The sequence below is a fragment of the Balaenoptera acutorostrata genome, chromosome 1 (assembly GCF_949987535.1).
Source record: "Balaenoptera acutorostrata chromosome 1, mBalAcu1.1, whole genome shotgun sequence".
Lineage (NCBI taxonomy): Eukaryota > Metazoa > Chordata > Mammalia > Artiodactyla > Balaenopteridae > Balaenoptera > Balaenoptera acutorostrata.
The window spans coordinates 175,359,038-175,372,746 of record NC_080064.1 but is presented as its reverse complement, the minus strand read 5'-3'; the positions used below and the strand labels follow the sequence as shown (position 1 = coordinate 175,372,746).

The 13,709-nt window shown below is 40.7% G+C and overlaps 1 protein-coding gene across 10 annotated transcripts in view; it reads left to right on the top strand.

Annotated features, from left to right (window-relative positions):
* Nucleotides 1–13,709, top strand: part of SRGAP2 (SLIT-ROBO Rho GTPase activating protein 2) — a 238,732-nt gene that overhangs the window by 134,625 nt on the left and 90,398 nt on the right. Inside the window, exon 1 of one of the 10 annotated variants that reach the window (XM_057550711.1) lies at nucleotides 6,952–7,014. The exons of the other annotated variants lie outside the window; for them this stretch is intronic. The gene's annotated coding sequence lies outside the window, so the exon portion shown is untranslated. Of the gene's footprint in view, nucleotides 1–6,951; nucleotides 7,015–13,709 lie in introns of those variants that run through there. 10 annotated transcript variants of the gene reach the window in all.

The following is a 13,709-nucleotide window of genomic DNA, read 5'->3' as shown; positions in this document are numbered from 1 at the left end:
TTAAAGTGCACAAATTTTCAGTTATAAGAATAAGTTCTGAGGATCTAATGTACAGCATACAGTTAATAATACAGTATGTGTACTTGAAAGTTGCTGAGAGTAGATCTTAAGCATTCTCACCACACACACACAAAGAGTTAACTGTGTGAGGTGATAGACATGCTAATTATCTTGATCTTGGTAATCATTCTACAATGTATATGTATATCAAATCATCACATTGTATACTTTAAATATATAGTTATGTTTGTTAATTATTCCTCAATAAAGTTAAGAAAGAAAGAAAGTGCTCTGCAGAGCTTTGGTTATGTTCACGTAGAAGAGTGTGGCCCTCGTGCCTTCTCCCTGCTAGGGCGGTCCTTGCCTCTCTAAGCTAATCTTTTTTAGCATTGTGTTATCATATAGGGTAGCGAGGAAATACAGAAGGCAAACTGGGAGATCCCGTCTGTAGCTTTAATCGTCTCTTCTCCAAAGCCAAGATAATCCAATCCTTCTGCCCACATAAGCATCGAATCCTTTCCTGCCCTGCCTCTTCCCATGACCTTGTTTTCCTTTTGATATTCATTCGAGGGTGGAGAGTAAAAAAAACTTCTCTTCTTGAAGCTCTGTGAGTCAGTGGCCTTTCTGGGTCCTTGAGTTCTCAGGCAGGAAAACTGCAGAGCCCACCTGATTCTTCTTTCAGAGACACTTTAAAAAGAGAGAGAAAGAGCCCTGCTTTATTGAAATCCAGGAGCACAAGTACCACTACCAGTTCATTCAGTTCAGTTTAATAAATGTTATTTGATTGTCTTTAATTGCTTGGTATTCAACTTGGCACTATAAAAGGGCTGCAGAACAAGCTTAAAACATGGTTCAAGATCTTAGATTTCTTATGTTTCAGTTGGATAGACAGGCCATAGACTCCAGAAGCAGGTTACAACTTAAGACACCAATTTAATGAGTGGTACAGATAATTAGTTGTCTATAGGAGTTTGGAAAAGGCACAGATTCATGAGAGGTGAGTCAGGTAAGCGTCATATGGGGGAAAGAATTGGGCTGATGTTCTTTTAATTATATGCTGCCAGGATTCTTAATTATCTATCCATGTCTTATCTTCTGGAAATATCCTTTGAATATTTCCGTATTACCTGGTGCCAACTTCCTCTCCTGCCTCTTTGTCCCCAATTAGAGATGCCACCCATGAGACCAGTCTGACAGCAGCAGAGACTTTCTGTTGGCCAGCAATAGGGGAAAGATGTGGGATGAGGTTGGAGCCTGAGTGTGGAGGGCTTTGAATGCCAACTCAAGGAGTTCAAGCTACTGGTCAAAGAGAGCCATTGACCATTTTAGGTAGGGCAGTGGAATATCGAAAACCATGGTCTCCAGTGGCATTGGTGGCAATGTTCAGTGTGGTTTAGGGTGGAAGAAACTATTTGGGAGCCCACTACAATAATCCAGCGGGTAATAGAACCCAGTTCTTGGATAATGGCAATGGAAACTGAAAGAATGGGATTTATTAAGAGGCATAGCAAAGAAGTTGTAGGTAGTACCGAGTGACCTGATATGATGTGGAAGGAGGTAAATGCTAGAGAGGATCAAAATTCATTTGGTCATTCAACAAACGTTTACAGTGTGCTTCCCACATTCCAGGCACTGTGGTAGGCACTGTAATACAGCAGATAACAAAAACAGAAAAAGCCCTTGCCTGCATGGAGCTTATATTCTAGTCTGAGAAACAGGCAATGTACAAATAAACCAGTCAATATATATTAGATGATGACAAAATAAAGTAGGGTAAAGAGGATGGGAGTCCTGGGGACATTGCTGTTTTATATAGGGTGGTCAGGGAAAGCTTCATTGATAAATTGGCATTTGAACTGATTCGTGGAGGAAATGAGGGATCTCGCTATTCAGCTCTCTGAGGAAAGTATTCCAGGCAGAGGAAACAGCATGTCCAAGGCCATGAGATGGGAGTGTGCTTATCTGATTAGAGAAACAGCAAAACGGCCTTGCGCACAGTAGACAAGAGAGAGATTGGTAGGTGATGTGGCTGGGGGTCGTGGGGCAGGCTGCCTCAGGAAGGGCCTTGGAGGCCAGTGGAGAGCCACACGAGGATTTGGAACAGAGGAATGATACAGTCTGACTCTTGTTGAAATAGGATTGTTCTGGCTGCTGGGTTAAGAGAAGACTGAAGGAGGAGCAAGGCAGTAGCAGAACAGGGAGACCAGTTAAGGAGGCTCCTATAAATAATTCAGGCAGGAGATGATGGTGGAACAGAGTGGTGGATGTGGAGATCGTGAGATGTGGTCAGAGTCAGATGTATTTTGAAGATGGAGCATTTGCTGCTGGCTTGAATGTGGTATGTGGGGAAAAGAGGAGTCAAAGATGACTCCAAGCATTTTGGCCTGATCGGTTGGGAGTTAGAGTTGCCATTTACTGGGGAAAGTGTGTGGAAGAGCCACTGGTTCTAGTCCAGCCCTTTAATTATTAGTGAAGAATCTGAGCGTCAGGAAGAAGTGACTTGCCTTAGGTCACCCAGTGAGGTAGTAGCAGAGGTGGGACCAACCTACCAGGTCAATACCACACTTCCTGAGTTCAGTTTTAGACGTGGCAAGGTGAGAAAGTTCAGTGAGGGTTAAGGCTAGAAGGGAAATTTGGAAATTAACCGCATAAAACTGACAGTTGAAGGCATGAGAGTGAGAATTCGGAGGAAGGGGCAGTTGAGGCCTAGAGAGAGGATTTTGAGGAGCCAGCAAAGAGGAGAGAAGAGCAAATTAAAATGGGCAGAAGGAAAATGAGAATAACATGGTTCCGAGAACCTAAGTGAGAAGAGGAAGAAGCAATGGTGGGTCCTTTAAAGGGATCGGGAAGAATGGGATCTGAGCAGATGTCATTCGATTTGGGTTTCGGAATCTTGGGAAACTGTGGTGTCCTCAACAAAGTCTCCACTCAGCTTTTACGCACTTTACTTATCCTTTCAGCTAATAGTGAGAAGGAGTACAGTAGCATAAGCCTGAGACAGGGAATTTTTTAAAAAGTCCCTTCCAACTCTAGCGTTACGTTCTTGTGAGTCTTACAGAAGAGTCTGACCTTCCCAGACTTCTGTGTGCCCTGCGGTAAACTGAACGAGAAAGCATCCTTCTTGCCCACTTGCTCCTGGAGGTGGTGTAAAGATAACGGTGGAAAAGCATATGAAACTGCTTTGGAAGAGAAATGGTACATAAATCAAGATTTCTTTTCTAGCTGATGTTAACAAGTTTTTAATTTGAAAGCAATCTTGATAGAGGTATAAAAAAACTTTACATTAGGGATACATCCCTTTACATTAGGGATACACTGACTGATAAAATTGATATTCCTCTTTGAAACAACATAAAATATTTCAGTTATCATTTGGATTTAAACCTTGCTTGATTCCTAGGTCCATTAGACTCATATCAAATCCTGCCTGGGCTTTTAAATGTGACTTAATTTCAGTGACCCTTGCGCCCAAGGCCACACAGGTCTTTCAAGCATAAGCATTCATAGGTCAGCGTGAGTCCAACACAGGGTGAGGTTTTCCGTGCTGAGTTCTGAGCAGTCTGTCTGTTTTAGAGCTGCAGGCTGAAGCCCCAGTGGAGTTTAATTTTGTCCTTCCAGTCCCCTTCACATAACAGTGTATGAAGAGCAGGAATGGAAATTAATTGTACCTGCTGGCATCATTAAAGTTATCAGTGCATATCCTCTCCTGGGCCAGGAAGATTAAAAAGGGTGTTGTAATCAGAGCAGATGATTTCTGACATCTGATGATTTCTGAGGGATGGGCTTCCTCCCCAGGTTAGATGTAAGGATGTGATCCTTGTGTGTTGCCTCTGGCCTGATACCACATAGCTCGGGGCTATGCAGAGTCTCTGCCTCAGCCTCCCACCAGCCCTGGAGGAAAGCCAGGCTCCTGCTCTCTCTGGATCATAGGCCTCTTAGGTAGAAAACCAGTCCTTCACACTGAAGACTAGCCTATTCCAGCTGTCCATTCTTGACTGCAGGATGCAGTCAGGTGTCTCGGGCAGGTCAGGCCTGAGAGCCAGTCACATCTTGTTCAGGTGCAACCTGAATGAAGTAAGGAATTGTGGTGCTGCTCCCTGGTGATTCAGTTTGTTTCAGCAAGTGTTTATTAAATGCTTTCCCCAAGCGCCACGCTAGGCCCAGACACTTTTGCCTGCGTGTGTGCTGCAGTATTTTCTTGGTTTGGAGGAGAGAGGGCTCTGTTGTAGTTTACGAATCAAAGAGGACCCTGATCTGGGGGTGAGGGTCTTTTCCCAGCTTTCACACTGACTCGCAGTGTGACCTCACTTTTTAATCTTTCTAAGACTTGGTTTTCTAATCTGCTGAAATAAGGGTTTGGAGTCATCTTTCTAAGATTTCTTCCTGAAATTCTGTAAGGAAGTGCGGGGATTTTTAGGAAAGTGTTTGGTATACCGTTAGAGAGTTCTAAGTGAAGACAATATGTTTGCACAACAAATAGTGTTTGAGTTCTGACTCTATGTGGCCCTTTGCCAGGGATTGGGAAGATGGCATGGCGAGGTTCCTGACCTAAGAGCAGAGTCTAGTGGGAGAAACAGATACACAAGTGAGCTGTGATAGTACAGTATAATAATGGGTTCCTCATGGAGGAAAGCATGAGCTGAGGTTTGCCTTACCAAGTTGTTTGAGTCTTAGTGGGGGAGAGGGAGGGGGGTGTGGTGGTGAATAGGGATTCCTGGGAGATGAGACAAGCAAATAGCGTCCTGGAATTATAGGTGCTATGGGTGAGGATGGCTGAGCACAGAACCCTTGTAGGAGATGGCAAGTGATGAGGCGGAAGAATCAGGCCGGCCTTGCATGCCTCACTAAAGAGCTTAGAGTCTGAAGCCAGCAAAGGGGAAGCCTCATAATGTTATTTTGGGTTTTGTTTTTTTTTTAACTTTTCATTTGGAAAATAACTTCAGACTTAGAGAAAAGTTGCAAAACCAGTACAAAAATTCCTGTATACCCTTCACCAAAATGTTAAAATCTCTTATAACTACAGTACGATGATCAAAATCAGGAAATTAACACTGATCCAATACTATTACCTAATGTACTGGTCTAAATCAAATTTTACCAGTTGCCCCACTCATGTCCAGTTTCTGGTTCAGGGGCCAGGTCAGGATCACACATTGTGCTAAGTTTTACTGTCTCCCTAGTCCCCTCTAATCACTGACATTTCCTCTGTCTTCCTTTGTCTTTCATGACTGACACTTCTGAAGAGTGCTGGCCAGTTATTTTGTTGAATGTCCCTCAGTTTTGGTTTGTCTGCTATTTCCTCATGATTAGATCTGATTAAGCGGGTTTTGGCACGAACACCACAGAAGTGATACTGCGTATTTTATCAGGAGCCGCTTCCGGTTGATTTTTCCCATTACTAGTGGTGATCGTTCTGATTGCTTGGTTAAGGTAGGTTTCTGCCAGACTGTTTTACTGTAAGTTACTTTCTTTCCCTTTGCACTTCAAATAACTTGTGAAAAGAATCTTTGAGACAATGTAAATATCCTATTTCTTCTCATCTTTGCCCACTACTTATTAGCATCTATAAATGCTTCTTAACTGAAACAATCCCAGTAATGGGTTTTACCAAGGGAGTACCATGGACAGATTTGCCTTTTAGAAAGATTACTCTGAAATGTTTGGATGTGAGAGAGTTTAGAAAAGCAAGAACAGTTATAATAAAACTATCCTGATAGTTGATGTAAGAGATGATGGGGTCCTGAATTAAGGCAGTGGGAGGAGGCATGGAGAAGATGGGGGAGAGACATTCCAGCTGTATTTGGAATCAGAGTGTGCAGGGCTTACATTTTGGGCTATAGATTTAAATGCTGGAAAAATTTTGAAATAGGAAAAAAAAATCACATTTTCTCTAGATTATCTCTATATAACCACTGGGTTACTCTTGTAAGAACTAGAGTAGCTAACTTTATTAAATATATTGTAGATCTCATTAAATGAAGTTTCACAAGGTGTTGCTTCTCCTCTTGGACAGGCTTAGACCAAATACCTTTTGTTCAACCCAGAGCCGTTTCTAATCTCCAGTGCAGATGTGCTCACCGTTTGGTTATAGAATATGGTAAACTGAGATATTGTTCTCCATATCACAGAGGTTGCTTCCACTGGCCCTTTTCCCAAATTTCTGCCACTTGTTAGCTTAGCTGGTATCCTCTCTTTGCCTTAACATAAAAACCAGGGCTATAGGCCGTAGTCATGATTTTACAGTATCAGGGAAGCATTTCTTATCAGTTTTTCCAGAAAACAGAGAAAATATGCAAGTCAGCAAAAAGAGGTGGGGGGAGGGCAGAGGCTCAGTTCTTACCTTAAGCTGCTTGGAGAAGATGTTTGTTTACTAGAGGGTAGTGAACTTTTTTAGCACAGCTTTGCAAGGGTGCTGAAAATCATTTTAGTTTTTCATGCCTGGGAGGTTAATTGGGTTTGTAGAATTACATGGGAATTCAGGGATTAGTCTAAGCATTTAGGGTTATTCCTGATCCCAGGCCAATTGCTTACTTGACCTAGGCAAGAGGAGATAGAATTGAGCTCAAGATTCTTTTTCCTCCAAAAGCTGTGGAGGATACACCCCTCTTGTAATCTATAGTCCTGCTTGCTAGGTTTCTGAAAATCCTCTCATGGGTTGTGAAACAATAGCCCTTTGACTATATTTCTGTCCGTGGTGATGTGAGCTGGTTAAACTGGCAAGCAGATAATGGAGGGGAATTGGTTATATGTCCCCAGCGGGAGGTCATGACGAAATGGATCTGTGGTTGACGAGAAGAATTTCAACACATACCCAAGTCAGTTCCTCAGATGGGTTGTCTGAGATCCCCAGGCCTGCCTCCTGCCTTCCTTGAATTTGACTCCTGGCCCACAAGACTCAGGCTTCAGAGGCCCAGCTGGGCATCCACAAATCAACTCAGGAAAGTGGTGCTGAGCGGTGAGGTTCTTTTTGGGAGATACCACAGCATAGGAAAAGAACATCAGACTAGGAATCAGGTAAACTGGGCAGGGACCCAGGGCTCCAGATGGGTTCCTTGTTTATTTTTCTTACTAGTTTAATTCCCTACCACAATTTTGAGATTCACTTCTGGCTGTGGTCTAGAGAAGCAGCTAAGAAAGGCACATCTGAATTAAAATCTGGTTTGTAGGTACGGCAACTGAAGTTTTCAAATTTTGCAAAATTATGGGTGAGTGGAGTGGAGACTAGGAGAGAAAGAGCACGCAACCAGCTGCTCTTTTCTAGTTCTGCATTCTAGAAACAGTGCTGATGAGTAAATCCTATCTTTTATTTTAATCCTATCATCTCTTTTTTTCCTTTGTTTTTTTTTTTTTTTTTTTTTTAATGCAGTTGACAGTGTGATTTTTTTTTTTTTTTAATTTTTATTTATTTATTTATTTATTTATTTTTGGCTGTGCTGGGTCTTTGGTTCGTGCGAGGGCTTTCTCCAGTTGCGGCAAGTGGGGGCCACTCTTCATCGCGGTGCGGGGACCGCTCTTCATCGCGGTGCGCGGGCCTTTCACTATCGCGGCCCCTCCCGTCGCGGGGCACAGGCTCCAGAAGCGCAGGCTCAGCAGCCGTGGCTCACGGGCCCAGCCGCTCCGCGGCATGTGGGATCCTCCCAGGCCAGGGCTCGAACCCGTGTCTCCTGCATTAGCAGGCAGATTCTCAACCACTGCGCCACCAGGGAAGCCCTTTCCTTTGTTTTTTGTTTGGCTTTCCTTCTCTCGTCCTTTCTTCCTTTCTTTCTTCCTTTCTTTCTTCCTTCCTTCTTCCCTCCCTCCCTCCCTCCCTCCCTCTCTCTCTTTCTTTCTTTCACTTCTTTCTTTTTTTTTCTCTCCTGATTGCCTGTGTACTTGCCTAAGAAATATTTCTCAACCTCACTAGAATATTTAGGGTTAATTAAAAATTATAAGAGTATGTCACAAACCTAGTGCACTCTTTAAGCCTAGGGTTTACATGAAAGGTTGGCATGCTCTGGCTTGGAGACCCTGACCCTATCTCCTCGACTTGCTGGTTTCAACTCTACATATTTTGCTTCAAAACCCTAATGCCACAAAGAATGCGGAACTGACGAGTCCTCCCCATCTACGAGCTAGGACATCTTGATTAAATTAGTGTCAAGGGGGGTGGAGAGAAAGGCACAGTGACACAAAGGGCGTTTTGAGGAGCCCTGTAGAGCCTGTGGAGAATGAATGTTCTCGTTAAATATGGCCATGACCTGCAGCTCCACGCATACCAGAGACACAGCTCAATTGTCCCCAGGAGTTGGGGGGTGGGGATGATCAGGGGGAGAGGACAGCCTGGCATGGAAAGACAGGAATGCGGGAAGGCCTGTTGTTGCTTTCTTTTTGCTATAACTTCAGCAATTGATTCTTTGATCACAATCCTTGTTTTTGGAATGGATCAAAAAGTGGTTTCCTTTCCCCTGGGTGTTTGAACCTTCCCTCTGCTCCTCTCTTCTCCTCTGGGTACTAAAGGAACTCCTGAAAGCACCCATTGTCTTAAGCCTCTTTCCACTCCCTTCCTTGGGGCTCCCCAAGAAGATTGCTGCCTGAACTCTGTAGAGCAGTGCCCCCAAGACAGTGCTCGCCCTTGTCATTTACCCCCATCCTCATCCCATTCATCCTGAAGTCCCAAGACCAAAGCAAAGAACAGATGAACTGTTCAGGGCTTGCATAGAGCCACTGCATTGGTGGGAATGCAGCAATCGGTCACCCCTTGGCTCGGTTCTGTCTGCACGATGGCCAGGGTGCTTCACGAGATATGCGTTTGCCATTTGCCCTTTGAACTGCCAGCCATCCAAATACAGCAAATGGATTTAAAGCTCATTAAGTTTTGGATTCCCTCCTTGTAACTGGAATATCCTAGCAGCTAATTTTTATGGCTAACATATATAATTCTCTTTTTAACAGATGGAATCATAACCTTTTATACATATACCTGAGGATTTAAAAACTGATGCATCAAGGATATTCTTTTGTACTATCCCTCTCTTTCTTGCTATGAAAGCTTACAGCCCTTCATCCTCTCATGTTCACTTAATAAATAATTATTGGGTGCTTACTATATGCAAGGCATTGTACAAGATGAGGAAAATACAAATCTGACAAAATAGCATTGAACAGGAATTTGTGGGTTCAAATTCTAACTCTACCATTTCATAGCTGTTCCCATGGACAAATAACCTCTGCAAGATTTAGTATCTATAAGATGGAGATAATAACAAATACCTCATAGAGTTATTACAAAGATTAAATAAGGTTATGCCTATAAACAGTTAACTCACACTAAGCATTAGGTAAATGTAAGCTACAATTAACTCTTTTTACTAATTACTAATTGCAAGAAATAGTCCAGATCCTTCAGAAGCTTATGCTATAGTTGAAAGGGAAGAAGACATTTGCATAAATGCTTTAATCAAGGCATTGTAGATATGATGTGTCCAGTAAATGGCATTGATAATAATTGCTAGAGAATATGGGACAGGCAGTAAAGGAGGAGCTCATATTCAGCTTGGTTGTTGAAGGAAGGCCTGTGAACCAATGTGTATCAGCAAAAACTTCATTCCTACATTTGTGATAGATATCACCAATCAATCATGGAACTCTTCTGTTTTTCAATTTTTTAATTTGAAATATAGATATAGAAAAGTATGTAAAATATATGTGTATAGTAAATGAGTAATTATAAAGCAAACACCAGAGTAACTAACCACACAGATCAATACATAATCTTATCAGCACCTCAAAAGTCCCTGCTATACTCTTCCCCAGTCACAGCTCTCTCTATTCCTCCCCACTATCCTAACTTTGTGATAATTATTTTCTTGCTTTCCTTAAATTATAGCCCCTAGGTATTCACCTTTAAACAGCATAATTGAATTTTGCCTGTTTCTGAACTTTACGTAAGTGGAATTACACTGTATGCATCCTTTTGTGTCTTGCTACTTTTGTTTGCCACAGTCTGTGAGAGTCATCCACGCTGTTGCATATAGCTGTACCTTGTTTATTTTCATTGCTGTAGGCTTCCATTTATGAATTCACCGCAATTTACTTACCCATTTTGTTATCAATGGGCATTTAGGTTGTTTTCAGTTGGGACTAATGCAAACTATGCTATGGTGAACATTCTCGTATGTGCATACTGCTGTACATATGCTCAGATTTCTAGGGTGTATACCAAGTAGTGGAATTGCTGGTTTAAAAAACAGGCATATCTTCTTTTTTATAATGCTAAACTATTTCCCAAAGTAGTTATTAGTAATTTTCACCCCCACCAGCAATGTATGAGAGTTTCATTCTTCTACATCCTTGCCAGTATTTAGTATGGTCAGATTTTTAACTTTAGCTGTAGTTTTACTTTTAATTTTAGCTATTGTCATATTGGTTTTAATTTGCAGCAATCTGATTACTAATGAGTTTGAGGGCCTTTTCTTATTTTTATTGACCATTTAAATATATTCTTTTACGAAGTGCCTATCTGGAATATTAATCCTTTTATTGGTTATATAGCTAGACATATATTCTCCTACACTATGTCTTATCTTTTCCTTTTCATATTTTCTATTGGTTAGTAAAAGTTCTTGATTTTAATGTAGTTACATTCGTTTTTCTTTATGGTTAGTGCTTTTCCTGCCATATTGAAGAAAGCCTTTCCTGCTCTAAGGTCTTGAAGATATTCCACTGTATTATCTTCTTATAGTTTTGTCTTTCACATTATAGTCTTTAAGCCATCTCCACGAAATCAATTTTTATATATAATGTGAGGTAGGACACAATTTAATTTTTTGAAAAGTAGACATGCAATTTCCATATCACCATTGATTGAAAATTATATCCCCACCCACACACACACTCAGTTTTCTTTTAAGAATATATATTGAAGATTTATCCTGTGCCAGCTACAGTAAATGCTTTACATACAGTAAGTAGACAGGTGAAATTTGAACATGAAAATGATTTCATAATTAGAGATGGAAAAGTGAGGAGTTCATAAATGAAAATGATTTCATAATTAGAGATGGAAAAGTGAGCAGTTCATGAGTGTGGAGGGGGAGTTAGAGTGGAAGGACATTCCATATGGAAAGAACAGATTTCAGGACAAAAGAGAGTGCAGGAATGTGTGAGGACTCTTCAGAGGGTGGTGAGTAACATAGTTTGGCCAAACCAGAGTATTTATGAGGAGAGCACTTGGGAACCAAGGAAGATTTATTCATAGGAAAATGATATAATAGAGCTGCTATTTCAGAAAGACTGGGCCTCTAATCCAGGGGCAGGGTAATAAGGGCCCACGATGTGGTAGCAGTGGCAGGAGGAATGAAAAGGAGACAGATGTTACATATATCGTAAAGGAAAAATCAGCAGCATATGGCCACTTATTGGAGAATTAGAAGTCAATGATTACTTTTTTCTGTTTTTATGCTAGTGTCACTTAAGAAAGGCCAGTGTGCTGTTAAGGAATTCAGGATAGTTGGTGGAGCTATTTTCACATATGTCCCAGGAAGTAGATGGCCAAACCTCTTCAAGCCCCAAATGGCCCCATATAAGACTTTTATATGTGCTCATTTTTAGAACTTCATGGGGAGTTCCTCCATTTGGTGGACTTCGGGTTACCAGAGAATGCCTGAGATTTAAATCTGGATTCTCAATCACTACAGCTAATTTCAAATATGCCCTTTATATGAGGTGGATTCATCCCTCTCCTATCCTTTGATGGATTGTGGTTTTTGAAAAGCCTCTAAGGAAGTAATGAAGAACCATATTTAAAACCTCAAGCTTGCTTCTCTCTTGTTTTACCAGAGTATTTTGGTTACCATATCCTGGGAAATGAACAACTTTAAAATGTAAATGTGGTAAGCCTTCACTTTCATCAGTATCCATTCTTTCTTTCTTACCAAGCATACTTATTAGGTATCCAACATTGCACTGGACCTGGTGAGGGCTACACATAAAGATAATGTCTGTCTTCAAAGTTTAAACTTTGAGTTTTGCTACTAGAAATGGCAGTTTCGATAACTCAGACTAGCCCTTCTGCTTCTTTGAAGCTGCTTTTGCCTAAGAGGCATCTGCTATTCTAGAAGAGAAGCCAAGCAGAGCTTTTAATAGCCTTATAGGGCTAACAGGACAAAAATTGGAATTCAGGCTGAGGAAGGGGAGCCCTGGTAAACTTCCCCAGGCTTTGGAACGCCACAGGGATACAATTTAGTAGTAACAGTGAACCAGAAACAGACTTTAGCAGGCTCACAGGGACTGAAACCTAGCTTCAAATTATCTTAATCTCTAATTGGATTAAGTTGATCTAAGATATCTAGTGGCTATAAGCAAATTTAAATCCTCTCTAGTGGACAATGCTGTCATCCTAGGCCTAGTATCTCTCAGTGTTTTGTATATGCAATGCTAGTAAGAAAAACAATAGACCTACAGGAGGTCCATATTAATGGTTATCAGACAAACTTTAAATTAATTATGTTTATGAAAACAAATAATAACAAAAAACTGGAAAATTATAAAAAAGAATCAAACAACTCAAAATGGATTGAAGGTATAAATGGAAGAGCTAAAACTTTTAGAAGAAAACGTAGGCATAAATCTTTGTGACCTGGGATTAGGTAATGGTTTTTTAGATATGGCACCAAACATAAGCACCAAAAGGAAAAAGTACATAAATTGAAGTTCATCCAAATTGTAAACTTTTGTGCTTCAAAGGACACTATCAAAAATATGAAAAGACAACCTATAGAATGGGAGAAAATATTTTCAAATCATGTGTCTGATAAGGATCTAGTATCCAGAATATATAAAGAACTCTTACAACTCAACAATAAAGAGAGAAACAACCCAGTCTTTAAAAAGGCAAAAAGCTTGCATAGACATTTCTCCAAAGAAGGTATACAAATGTCCAAGAGGCACATGAAAAGATGATCAACATTGTTAGTCATTAGGGAACTGCAAGTCAAAACCACAATGAAATCCCACTTCACACCCACCAGGATGGCTGTAATTCAAAAATAAAAATAAGAAAAAATAAATGTTGGCAAGGATGTGGAGAAATTGGAACCCTCATACATTGCTGGTGGGATTGTAAAATGGTGCAGATGCTATGAAAAACAGATTGGCAATTCCTCAAAAACTTAAACAAAACTTATGCAAAAACTTAAGCGTGGAGTTACCCTACGACCAAGCAATTCCACTCCTAGATGTATACTCAAGATATCTGAAAACATGCCCACACAGAAACTTGTACATGAATGTTCATAACAGCATTATTCATAATAACCAGTTGATGAACATTTGGAAACAATCCAAATGTTCATCAACTAATTAACAGGTAAACAAAATGTGGCATATCCATACAATGGAATAGTACTCAGCCATAAAAAGGAAGAAAGTACTGATATATGCTACAACATAGATGAACCTTAAAAACACATATTGTATGATTCCATTTATAGGAAATATCCAGAATGGGCAAATCCATAGAGACAGAAAGTAGCTTAATGGTTGCCAGGAGTTTGAGGAAGGGCTCAGGGGAGAGAGTGACTAATAACAGGTGAGAGCCTTCTTTTTTTTGGTGATGAAATGTTCCGGAATTAAATAGTGGTGACTGTTGTACAACCTTGTGAATATACTAAAACCACTGAATCATACACTTTAAAATGGTGAATTTATGGTATGTGAGTTTTATCTCAATG